Below are 12,652 nucleotides of genomic sequence, written 5' to 3'. Positions count from 1 at the left end.
TAAACATGAGCCAACAATGTCATGCGGCTGCTAAAAAGCCACTGGGATTTCGGCCTACATAAACAGTATAGATCCACGGAAGTCATGCTACCCCGCTATTATGCCTTGGTCAGACCACATCTGGAATACTGTGTCCAATTCTGGGCACCACAATTGAAGGGAAATGTTGACAAGCTGGAATATGTCCAGAGAAGGGTGACTAAAATGATTAAGGCTCTGAAGAACATGTCCTATCAGGAGCGGGTTAAAGAGCTGGGCATGTTTAGTCTGCAGAAGAGAAAACTGAGAGGAAACATGATAGCCATGTATAAAATATGAAAGTCATAGGGAGGCGGGGAGCTAGCTTGTTTTCTGCTACCCTGGAAACTAAGACATGGAACAATGGCTTCAAATTACAGGAAAGAAGATTCCACCTGAACATTAGGAAGAACTTCCTAACTATGAGAGCTGTTCAGCAGTGGAACTCTCTGCCTCAGACTGTGGTGGAAGCTCCTTCTTTTGAGGCTTTTAAACAGAGGCTGGCTGGCCATCTGTCAGGGGTGATTTGAATACAATTCTCATGCTTCTTGGCAGGGGGTTGGGCTCGATGGTCTACAAGGTCTCTTCCAACTCTATGATTCTAATAATAATATTAATAATAATAATAATAATAATAATTTTATTTCATGCCTGCCTCTCCTCACAGCATGAAATGGGCTATAGGAATACTACAACATAAACAAACACATAATCATTTTAAAACACTCCGTAAAATACACATATTTAAACATACTTCCATAAAATACGCATCAAAAACAAGTGATGTTTAAAAATTACAATTAGTTTTCCTTTATATGTGTGTATCTGAGTGTGTCTTCCAAGTGGCCTGATGATTTATGACACACCATGAAGGGTTTTCCTTTGGCAATAAATACTTAGAGGGGGTTCTGCCAGTTCCTCTGAAACAGCCCACACCATCTGATATTCATTAGCACTCTCCCATCAGTATACTAACCAGGGCTGACTCTGCTTAACTTCCAAGGTCAGACAGCACCTGTTGCCTTAAGGGTATTTAGGCCATACATATATATACATACAATCCATCCTCCACGTTTGTGGATTTGACTTTTGCAGATTGGATGACCATGGCTTTGACTAAAATGTTATCGCTAAGACAGATTTCTGGAAAAAATAGATATCCCTAGAGATATCTATCAGATTTTATTATGGTATTTGCAGTTTTTCACTTTTGTAAGGATCTGGTTCCTGTCAGGGGTTCAAATCAGCATGAAATTCCCTGTTGTATAGTGGTAGGGACTCTTCACTCCTATTAGTAATCTAAATATTTTATTGCAATGAAGTGGTTTCCTCAAAAAGAAAAACATCACACACACACAAAGCCGTTGGTTCCAACCGGAAGGCTTTTCTTTCTTAAGTTGCAGTAATAGTACAAATGGTATAAATACTAACACACTATTTACAGTTTGTACAAACTCTCTTTTCTGCCTTCATCCACCAACCCCCAACCCGCATCAATATCTCATTGGGTTACGACCAACATATATGCAACAGTCTCAGGTTGTGTGTGTGTGTGTGTGTGTGTGTTTTGTCATGTCAGGAGCAACAGCTCCTGTTGTGAGAGAATTGGCCATCTGCGCAGACGTTGCCCAGGGGACACCTGGATGATTTTTGATGTTTTATCATCCTTGTGGGAGGCTTCTCTCATGTCCCCGCATGAGGAGCTGGAGCTAATAGAGGGAGCTCATCCGCCTCTCCCCGGATTCGAACCTGCGACCTGTCGGTCTTCAGTCCTGTCGGCACAGTGCTTTAACCCACTGCGCCACCGGGGGCTCCTTAACAGTCTCAGTACTCTGCTGCCACACCCAGATTACAGTGAGACCTGTGGTTAATCCTGAAACTTTTATTCTATTAGCACTAAAATAAATGCTGAGTAATTTACACATTTTGACAGTTCCCCAGTGAATGTGGAGGGCATTCATGACCTGATGAAAATCCAGTTTTATTTTGTTTTAGAACTTTTACTCAGTTGCATCCTAGAACTAATAGAGACCCTGCGCTAGATGGTAGAGTGCAAGGTATAGTGAAGAGACTCTATCTTGACTGAGAAGTCTGGTGCCAGTTGCTCTAAAAAGCTTCACTCACTGCTCTTTGTCTGCAACAAATTCCAACAGCCAGAAAGCAGACAGTCTGTTCAGAGCAGAGTATTGGCTGGCACTGAGGACATATACTTTCCTGATCTGGCAATACTGCAGCATATGACCAGCTGGCAGACACCTCCCTTAAACTAGATAGGCCTCAAATGCCTCCTCTGAAAAGCCCAATAATCTTCTCGGGGCACTCACAATGCTTTGCTCTAACAAAAGACCCATCACACCTGGAGCTTTGCTCACTCTGTACAAAGCAGTGATGGTCAAAGTCTGCAACTAAAAAAGTTTCTCACTTCTTTCACAAACACTTGGAGCAAGACTTTGAAGACTTGGATGTTTAAATTAGCCTTTGAGAATGTTTAGCCCCAATTATGACACAGCACTGCACTTTCATCCCATGCTCTTCTACCTTAGCTATAATTTGCACTATCCCATTCCCTTGTCTGTTTAGAGTCTAACCATGTTTTACAGTGGTTGTCACCATAGGTTATTTGGTGTTGTTTTGAGTTTTAAATCATTGTTTTATATGTTATTGGTTTTACTTTTGTATTGTACTTTATGCGTTGTTTAGGGCACTTTGTGTCATATGTAAGCCACCCTGGGTCCCTTCGAGGAGATGGAAGCAAGGTACAAAAATATTATTAATAATAATAATAATAATAATAATAATAACATGAGAATACTTCTACCAATTGTCCATGCGACTTCATTTCTAAAGTGTGCAGAAACTTGAGTTTTTTTGAGTTGGGGAGCAATTGACTCCAGAGTTCCCAATTCGCATAGAAATGGCTAGAGGTGCTTATTTTAAGGTAGGATGGGAACTGTTGGATTTCTCTATTTTATATCATTTTAATGGCATGAAAGTGTGGACGTTCTTATGGGCAAACTTTAAAAGTGCCTTGATTCTCCTTTTGTCATTATTAATCATCTTGCATGCAACTTTAACAGTATTTTTTTTAAAAAAAAAAACACTTTAGAAAATGAGCAATTTCAATATATCTCTAATTTGCTGTAGCTATATGTTCCCTTTTTCTAGACCTGGGCTTTTGCAATGGTAAAGTTTCCTATATGTGTGTGTGTGGGGGGGGGGGGGGGGGGAAGGGTGGAGACTACCCTACCTTGTGTGATAGTTAAGTAATCAGAGGATTTGTCTAGGAACAGATGGAGTCCATCTCATGTGATTACAGTGAATAAATTGTAATTTTTTCTTAAAAACAGAAAGTTACAAAATGCTATGGAAAGGGTTTCCCCTCTCTTTCTGCTCCAAATGAGATGATGTCCAGAGAGTGGGCAAAAACTAGCTAGACCCACAGAGGTTGTGATCCAATGCCCGCTCAACGTTACCTCAAGCTTTTTGCTCATGCCTTTCAGCTAATCATCTGAGCTAGTTTTTAATTGATGCTTCTTATGAAAATTTTAGTGTTTTAGTGTTGAGGATTTTATTGTTTCTAATCCTTTAAATTAGATGTAAATCTAGCTGTTTAATTAGATGAAAATCATGATTATTGTGCAATTACAATAAGCAACTTACACACACATATACTTGCATTCTTGCATTGGGGAAGTCATTAAACTGACGGGTAGCATAAAATTGTTTCAGCAAATTACATAGTAGTCTGAATTAGCTTTTCTTTCACACACAAAAACAAGTAACACTAAGGTGTACATGTGTTTTGCATCTTTCAGCATGGTACATATGGGTTTGGCCTAGAATAACTATAATTATACTATATTTCACAAACTCTAGCATTGCTTTCAGGCAGGGGCAGCTCAACCCATTACACAAAGTAAGCATTTGCAGTATAGTTGATTTTGCCCAGGGGTGCTCTTGAAGCGCTCTTGGGGGAAAATAGACCTTGACATATGCGAGTTGTAGTTACTGGGATGTATAGTTCACCTACAATCAAACAGCATTCTGAATTGAACCAAACATGGCACACAGAACTCCCACAACAAACAGAAAATATATATCAGTGATTGGTTGGGGGAGGGGGGGCAAAATACTTTTTGCTTACCATTGAAAATTACCTAGGGCCGCCTCTGCTTACAGTAATTTATCATATCACTGACATTTAATGTACACATTTAAAAGATAGTATTGCACATAGCTTATAAGGGCAGTCCCCAAATTACGAACAGGACAGGGCATGTAGGTTTCTTCTTTAGCTGAATTTGTATGCAAGTCAGAACATGTACTTTTAAAAGTGTAACTCTAGTTACGTGTGTGAGCACATGTGTGTGAGCTATGAATAGCATAGGAAAGGGTTAACACCCCTGTGGTATTTGTTTTGCTGTCTCTGACCCTGTTCAGAAGATTTCTCCTCACTTTCTGTCATTGTGATCATTGGATTTTAAAAAAATTGGCTTTTGTGGAAATAAGGCTTGGCGATAAAGCTTCAGCAGAGACACCTTTTCCCCATGATAACTCTTCCAGGAGTGAATTTCCCTTCTGAGGAGTAGATTTCTCTCACTTCCTGTTCTCTCACCTCTGTTCTTAACTTTGAGTCATTTCTAAATTGAATGTTTGTAACTTGGGAACTGCCTGTATACTTGTTCACACGGCTGTTAAGTGGATCTGTAATTGGTTAAGCAATCAAACCCAAAGGGTGCTGCTCACCAATGGCTCCACTTCATTCTGGAAAGACGTGACTAGTGGAGTGGCACAAGGTTAGGTCCTGGATCAAGTACTGTTCAACATCTTTATTAATGACTTAGATCAGTGGTTCTAAACCTGTGGATCCCCAGATGTTTTGGCCTTCAACTCTCAGAATTCCTAACAGCTGATAAACTAGCTGGGATTTCTGGGGGTTGTAGGCCAAAACACTTGGGGACACACAGGTTGAGCACCACTGACTTAGATGAAGGACAGGATCAGAATTCAAAATGACCGTAACAGATTAGAGAGGTGGGCCAAAACTGACAAATGAATTTCAACAAGGACAAATGTAAGATGCACCTAGCGGAATACTGAATAGTTGATGCCAGGCTCAACAACAGTCCATATGAAAAAGATCTTGGAGTCTTCATGGACGACAAGTTGAACATGAGCCAACAGTGTGATGCAGCAGCTAAAAAAGCAAATGGGATTTTTGGCTTCATCAAAATGGATATAGTATCTAGATCAGTGTTTCTCGACCTGTGGGTCCCCAAATTTTTTGGCCTTTAACTCCCAGAAATCCTAACATCTGGCAAATTGGCTGAGATTTCTGGAATTTGTAGACCAAAACACCTGGGGACCCACAGGTTGAGAACCACTTATCTAGATCAAGGGAAGGCATGGTGCCCCTCTATTCTGCTCTATTCACCTGGAATACTAAAAAAAAAACCTGGAATACTGTGTCCAATTTTGGGTGCCACAGTTTAAAAGAGATATTGACAAGATGGAAGGTGTCCAGAGGAAAACAACTAAAATGATCACAGCTACAGAGACCATGCTCTGTGAGAAGGGTCTTAAAGAGCTGGGTATGTTTAGCCTTCAGAAGAGAAGGTTGAGAGGAGACATGATAGCCGTGTATAAATATGTGAAAGGATGTCATAAGGAAGCGGGAGCAAGCTTGTTTTCTGCTGCCCTAGAAACTAGGACTTGGAGCAATGGGTTAAAATTACAGGAAATGAGATTCCACCTAAACATTAGGAAGAACTTCCTGACTGTAAGAACTGTTCAGAAGAGGAACTCTCTGCCTCTGAGTGTGATGGAAGATCATTCCTTGGAAGCTTTTAAACAGAGGCTGGATGATCATCTGTCAGGGGTACTTTGATTGTGCTTTTCCTGCAAGGCAGGAGATTGGACTAGATAGCTCATGTGGTCTCTTCCAACTTTATTATTCTATGATTCTTCAGAAAGTTTAATAATTAAAGTCAGACTTATTCCAGACACGATGATTGGGAGACATGATGATTGAGAGCTAATAGATTGGAACACAATTAGGTGTCATAAGTAGAGGTGTATTAAAAATGGAGTGGAAAAAAGCTTGGTCCAGGAATCCAGGCCAGCTGAAGTCTATAGTGCCTCTACAGTTCCCCTCAGGCTTGAGCAGTGAGAGCCATTATAACTGCAGACAGAAGAAAGCTCTGTTTTTTTCTTGAAGGTGGGAACAGCAGCTAAGCAATGGGAGACAATGAGCAAATACCAGGGATCCCAAAGTAAGGCAGCAAAACAATTCTGCCTGTATTCTCAACAGTTGATAACATTGGATGGTTTCTGTGTTCCAACAAGTTTTACACAGATTCAAGGGATTCACTCCAATTAATATTAACAATTTGATTTAAACCACAGAATAACCACTTTTTCCCAAGATGGTGCCCTCCAGGTTTGTTGGGCTATATATCCCATAATCCCCAGAAGAAAGTTCAAGGGTACAGTTCAGCACATGTAGAGAACATGAGGTTGAAAAAATAGTTGTCATGACAATGAGACCTACAGAGGAAGCCATTCCCAGCGTCAAGTAGTCACCCATATGACAGATAAATTAAAACATGTTTTCACACAATTATTTAATTTAGTTATGACACTTTACAATGTGCCAGAAGGCATTCAAATAAGATTAAAGTCACATAGCACTGTTGAAAACCATCAGTGCATAATAGGGTGGGGCAAGTGCTTCTACTGAGAAAAATAGCAGGTTGCTCTTTACATTTTCTTTAAAAGTGAGAAACTTCAAAGGTTCTGTTTCCTTGAGAAGACAAAGTACTGGGAAAGTTATAGTTCCTTTTGCAACAAATTACAATCCAAATGTGATTCTTAAAGGGCAAGTCATGCTAGTCTAATTTAATATAACAAAACAGAATGGGAAAAAAGAATCTTTCGCAACAAGTAGTTAAGTTCAGTAAAAGATATTAAAGGCATCTACGGTATTGAACTATTAACCATGAAAACCTATGATTAAATCAACCAGTTAATTATAAAGGTAATAAGCCATGAAGGTGTTTCATCTAAAGCAAATCCAACTGCTAACCCTATGTCTGCCTACATCAGCATTTTTCAACCAGGAGCTTGGGACCCCTGGGGGGGGGGGGGATCATGAAGGGGTGTTAAGAGGGGTCACCAAAGACCATCAGAAAACACAATATTTTCCAATGGTCATGGGGGTTCTGTGTGGGAAATTTGACCCAATTCTATCATTGCTGGGGTTCAGAAAGCCTTTTGATTGTAGGTGAACTATAAATCCCAGCAACTACAACTCCCAAATGTCAAAGTCTATTTTTGCCAACCTCCACCAGTGTTCACATTTGGACATATTAAGTATTCATGCCAAGTTTGGTCCAGATCCATCATTGTTTGTCCACAGTGCTCTCTGGATTTAGGTGAACTACAACTCCAGAACTTAAGGTCAATGACCACCAAATCCTTCCAGTATTTTCTGTTGGTCATGGGAGTTCTGTGTGCCAGGTTTGGTTCAATCCCATCGTTGGTGGAGTTCAATATGCTCTATGATTGTAGGTGAGCTATAAATCCCAGAAACTACAACTTCCAAATGACAAAATCAGTTTCCCCACCCCGCCTCAACCCAACCAATATTCAAATTTGGGCATATCAGTTATTTGTGCCATATTTGGTCCATTAAATGGAAATACATCCATCATATCAGATATTTACATTACAATTCATAACAGTAGCAAAGTTATGAAGTGGCAATGAAAATAATTTTATGGTTGGGGGTCACCACAACATGAGGAACTGTATTAAGGGGTTGCGGCATTCGGAAGGTTGAGAACCACTGTTATACATCTTCCTTCAGCCTGTATATTTGTGAAACAAATAGGCTTATGTTAAAAGTCTTATTGATTCAGTGGGTTTATTCTTTTACAGAGAAGCAACAGGATTTATTGGTTGAACAAAAGGGGGATGGCATATAAGCAGATTTATCTCCAAAGCAACAGCACTCTCTTTTGTACATTGGCTATGAAATGTCAGTCTTTTCTTTCTGATTCATCTCTGTCTCCAGCATAACACCGGTTTTAACAATAATCGGAACCGCACCTCCATTTCTTGTGACTATGTGCCTTCCAAGTCATTTTCAACTTAAGGCAACTCTAAACCAAACCGTTATGGGTTTCTCTTGGCAAGATTTATTCAAAGGGGTTTACCTTTGTTTTTGTTTTTTCTGAGGCAGAGAGTGTGATTTTCCCAAAGTCATCCAATGGGTTTCCATGTCTGAATAGAGATTCAAATCCTGGTCTCCAGAGTCATAGTCAAACATTCAAACCACTGCATCATGCTGCCTCTGACTACCTATTGGTCTAAATTTATTTCTAAGCTAATACATCTATGGGCTATAAAAGCATAAAAACTATTACATCAGTGACCATCTAAAAAGGAGGGAAAGAAGTAATAAACTTGCAATTTAATATTGTTATAATTAAAGGGGAAGCATAATACATTTAAGGCAGCTTTTTATATTTCCATCTCTAATGGGTAACTGCTAATATCAACAAAATTTGTGCCGGGAGAGGAATTACCAAATCCACTTGAGAAGTCAACCTCCATTAAGCTCTGTGAGGCTTATATCCAAGTAGGAGGATGTATATCCAAGTAGACCAAATGTATTGATAGTCATCCAGATTAATTTTCCTCCATGTTCAGCTGGGCATAAATATCCTGGCTCACATTGCTTTTTCTCAGTTATTAATTCCTCAAACCCTTCTGTTCCCTCATTCCTGCCTGCTTGTACTGCAGCATACACTGGGAGTAAAATCCCAAATACAGATCTTTTTCCCCCAAAACAGTGGCAAAATTAGTGCTCAAGAAAACCAAGAGAAAGTTAACATATCTAATTACAATCAGCTATTTGCTATAACCAGAAGGATCTATGGCACATCAGATAAACCTCCCAAAGTCTGCAAATGCACAAAGAAAAAAAAGACATAGATGTGATATGCCATTATTCAGAATGCGATACATCTACCGAGTCTCCAAATTGCCAAGAATTTTTAAATAAAATATAGTTACTCACTGCCAGCCCTAGTCAGTTCTCCCTCCACAAGCCGTAGAAATGCCCCCAGGCTCTCTTGCAAACTGATGTCAGAGAGATAGCAGACTTTCCTATTACAGCCCTCTTACTGTAATCCATGTGCTTGCTTCTGACCAGTCCCTGCTGGCCACATAGCTCCGCATGATCTCCCTTGAATATAGCAGTTTCTCCACAACACACCAGCAGCTTCTGGCAATAGGTGAATCTGGCTCTGATCAAATGCATTTACACTTGGCAGCTGAGAAGTAGCAGCTTGTCTGGCTGAGAAAGCAAGTAGGCTGTTCCGCTTCCCTCCAGCTTATACTTTGGGAGAACAAATAATATTGTGTGTGTTGGTCCTGAATATATACTTTAAGGCAAAGGAATCTGTGGGTGCCATCATCATGTCTATGGCTCCTTTTAATGGTAAATAACTCTTTAGCATCCATGTCTAATTTATCCTAAACACAACCCAGTAACAACTAGCCAATGACTACCTAAGAGAAGCAAGCAGCAAATTGTACATTGAAGCATGAAAACATTATCACAGACTTGGGAGAAAGCGTAGGAACTGGATGTCTGCAGTTAATAGCACATAAAGGGGTGGCTTGGCTTACTCTATCTGAGTGCCTGAAAATTATACAAGCCCACTTACAGACAGTCAAAGGTTGATAAATAAAGTAACTGAAGGGAATAAAATCCTGATTATGTTGCTGATATTGATGGCAGTCACACATTTTGCTTAAGCCAAAACCTTAAGCAGAAGCCCTTAGATGCACCTAGGATGTAGCTGAGGCTTTAGAACCTAAGCTGAGGGAGATCTAGAATAGAATAGATGCCCTGGGATACATAAGAAGGCATTTTTCACCACAGTGAATCTATGCAACATACAATCTTGTGTCATAAAGGACTGCTATAGTCTTCTGTAGCTAAAAGACAAAAATGGTACCTGAGTATTTTGTGGAAAAGCAATATTCATCCAATAAATCATATAGGAATTTCGCCTTGTTATTTGAGTTTGAACATGTGCTGATTCTGTTATCTGTTAAGCGCTGACTAGTCAGAATTGTAACACAGTGTAGCAGATTTTATTCTGTTGTGTTGGCACTCTTCCATTTGGCAGTTGTGTAGAGCTGGTTCACAGTAAGAAGAAGGTAAGCCAAGAGGCAATAGATGGAAAAGTGGCTTGACACTATACATCTCCATTTGATTTTTTTAGTGTGACTTTTATCACCCAGAAAATATGCCAATGCCCCAAAAAATCACAACTGGACCAGTCTGATTTTTCAAAAGCTAGGTTTTGACTGAAAATAACCCAGGTGCATCAGTGCAGCTTGTCTCCAGTTGTCTCTCCCTGCAATAGACAGTGGTGACAGTCTTGTGGAGGAAGTGGCCTCACTTAGGCTGGATTTACTCTGCCATATAATGCATTATATGGACAGTATCAACTCATATAATGCAGTTCAATGCAGTTTCAAACTGCATTCTATGGCAGTATAGATGGGGCCTTGGATAAAAGGGCCTTCTTTAAAATATACATTTTATTGATACATCCATTCAATTAACAAACTTTTGTCATACAAGTCTTATCTTAATATACATTATATCCCTTAATATCCAGAAGGGTATACTCCAAATGTGTATACTCCAGCTCTCCTTTTCCATCTTACAATACCAATGCTGCAAATTAGTAGTTGTAATAATAGTAATAATCATAATAGTAGCAACTACAACAACTTTCAGCTGGTTAGAAAACAAAAAAGGAGTTGGAGCAGGACTAGGTTACCATGAAAAGAATGTAAAAAAGAGCTTCTTTGGGCCCATCTACATGGGCCCAAAGAGTCTGTGAAGAGATGAATGAACTCGGTGGCATCCACATGATGCATGGGGACCATTAGCCTTAATGTGGCCTTATTCCACATTTTAAAAAAGATGTGGGGTGCTCCAAAGCTTCACTTTGTAACAGTTTGAACAGTTAGACCTATTTGAAAGTGTATGTACCTGTTCACACAGCCAGCCCCAGAGCTGGCGGTACCTCACTTCAGAATCACCATTTCTTTTTCACATGTTTTGCTAACTGAGGTATTCCTACATAAAAGATAAATCGTGAATTCATTTGTTATCAACATAGCTGCGCTTTCCAACCTCCACTTTCAAAGTGTGTGTGGCTTGTTTATAACTGGGAAACAAACCCAATTATAAATAAGGCACATGTGCTTTGAAATTGTTAGCATTCAATCATCATTTTTGTGTTCTAATTTTGCAACTGGTCAAATATTTCTATTTTTAAATGTACGTGTAGCAATTTTCTTACAAATTATCATTCTTTTCCTTCTTATACCCAGAAGACAGCATTTGTTATAGTTATACTATCAGTAATGCCACCAACTTCGCTGGCTTGGCCACACTGTCTGAATGCCCAATCACCATCTCCCTAAGCAGTTACTATACTCTCAACTCAAAAATGGAAAACAGAATGTTGGTGGAAAGGAAAAGAGATTTAAAGATGGGTTTAAAGCCAACCTTAAAAACTGTGGCATAGGTACTGAGAGAGAACTCAGAAGCCCTGCGCCTTGAGAGTTCTAACTGGAGGTCAGCTGTTACCAACAGTACTGTCGAATTCGAGGAGGCACAAATGGAGGGCGAAAGGGAGAAACATCAAGAGGAAAGCACATCAAGCCAACCCTTGTTGGGTCCACCTTCCGTCTGGAAACTGAGAAATAACATGTGGATGAAGAATAGGTCTCTATAGTTCCCTATGGACCCACCACTAAGAGCCTATACACTTGTAAGGCAATCACACTCAGCCATGAGTGATAGGCTCTGATGATGATGATGGGGAGGATGATCAATAATAATAAAGTATCAATAAAAGGATATTTTAAGAGGCATAAGAGGGAAATCAAACTTCCCCAATCGCAGGCCTGTCAAGATTAAAACTACAATCGTTTCCAGCCATTATTAATCTCTGTGACTAGTACCATACCATGTCATCGGATCAGTCTGCTTTGAATATTTAGAATTAAAATGAAGGTTGTAGTGAAGCGTTCTTCAAGAAAATTGAGCATTTTCCAATTTTCTCCAGCTACATGTGTGCTCTACAAGCGTGCTGTATACAAGTGTGGGATACAATACCTATCATTTACTAATAGAATCAATATTAGAACTCATTCTAAGTACCATTTCAATGTATGTGGTGTTATGCCAAGTCCTAATAAACCCAAGGTGCATCTACACCAGTGGTTCTCAACCTGTGGGTACTCAAATGCTTTGGCCTTCAACTCCCAGAAATCCTAACAGCTGGTAAACTGGCTGGGATTTCTGGGAGTTGTAAGCCAAAACACCTGGGGACCCACAGGTTGAGAACCACTGATGTACAGTGTAGAATTAATGTTGGTACAATTTTCACTGCTATGATTCAATTCCGAACGCATCCACCCCTACGTCCCACCTCGTAATCTAAGATCATCGGGGGAGGCCCTTTTCTCGCTCCCGTCAACAGTACAGATGCGTCTGGCGGGGACGAGTGGCAGGGCTTTCTTGGCTGTGGCCCCT

At 40.0% G+C, this 12,652-nt stretch overlaps 1 protein-coding gene across 2 annotated transcripts in view; it reads right to left on the bottom strand.

Moving 5' to 3' along the window:
• ANK2 (ankyrin 2) overlaps positions 1-12,652 on the bottom strand; it is a 358,785-nt gene that overhangs the window by 308,294 nt on the left and 37,839 nt on the right. The window contains exon 1 of one of the 2 annotated variants that reach the window (XM_067468652.1): positions 9,101-9,288. The exons of the other annotated variant lie outside the window; for it this stretch is intronic. The gene's annotated coding sequence lies outside the window, so the exon portion shown is untranslated. Of the gene's footprint in view, positions 1-9,100; positions 9,289-12,652 lie in introns of those variants that run through there. 2 annotated transcript variants of the gene reach the window in all.

The sequence above is a fragment of the Anolis sagrei genome, chromosome 5 (genome assembly GCF_037176765.1).
Source record: "Anolis sagrei isolate rAnoSag1 chromosome 5, rAnoSag1.mat, whole genome shotgun sequence".
Lineage (NCBI taxonomy): Eukaryota > Metazoa > Chordata > Lepidosauria > Squamata > Dactyloidae > Anolis > Anolis sagrei.
The sequence above is the reverse complement of the archived record's forward strand: the minus strand, read 5'-3'. Positions and strand labels throughout refer to the sequence as shown.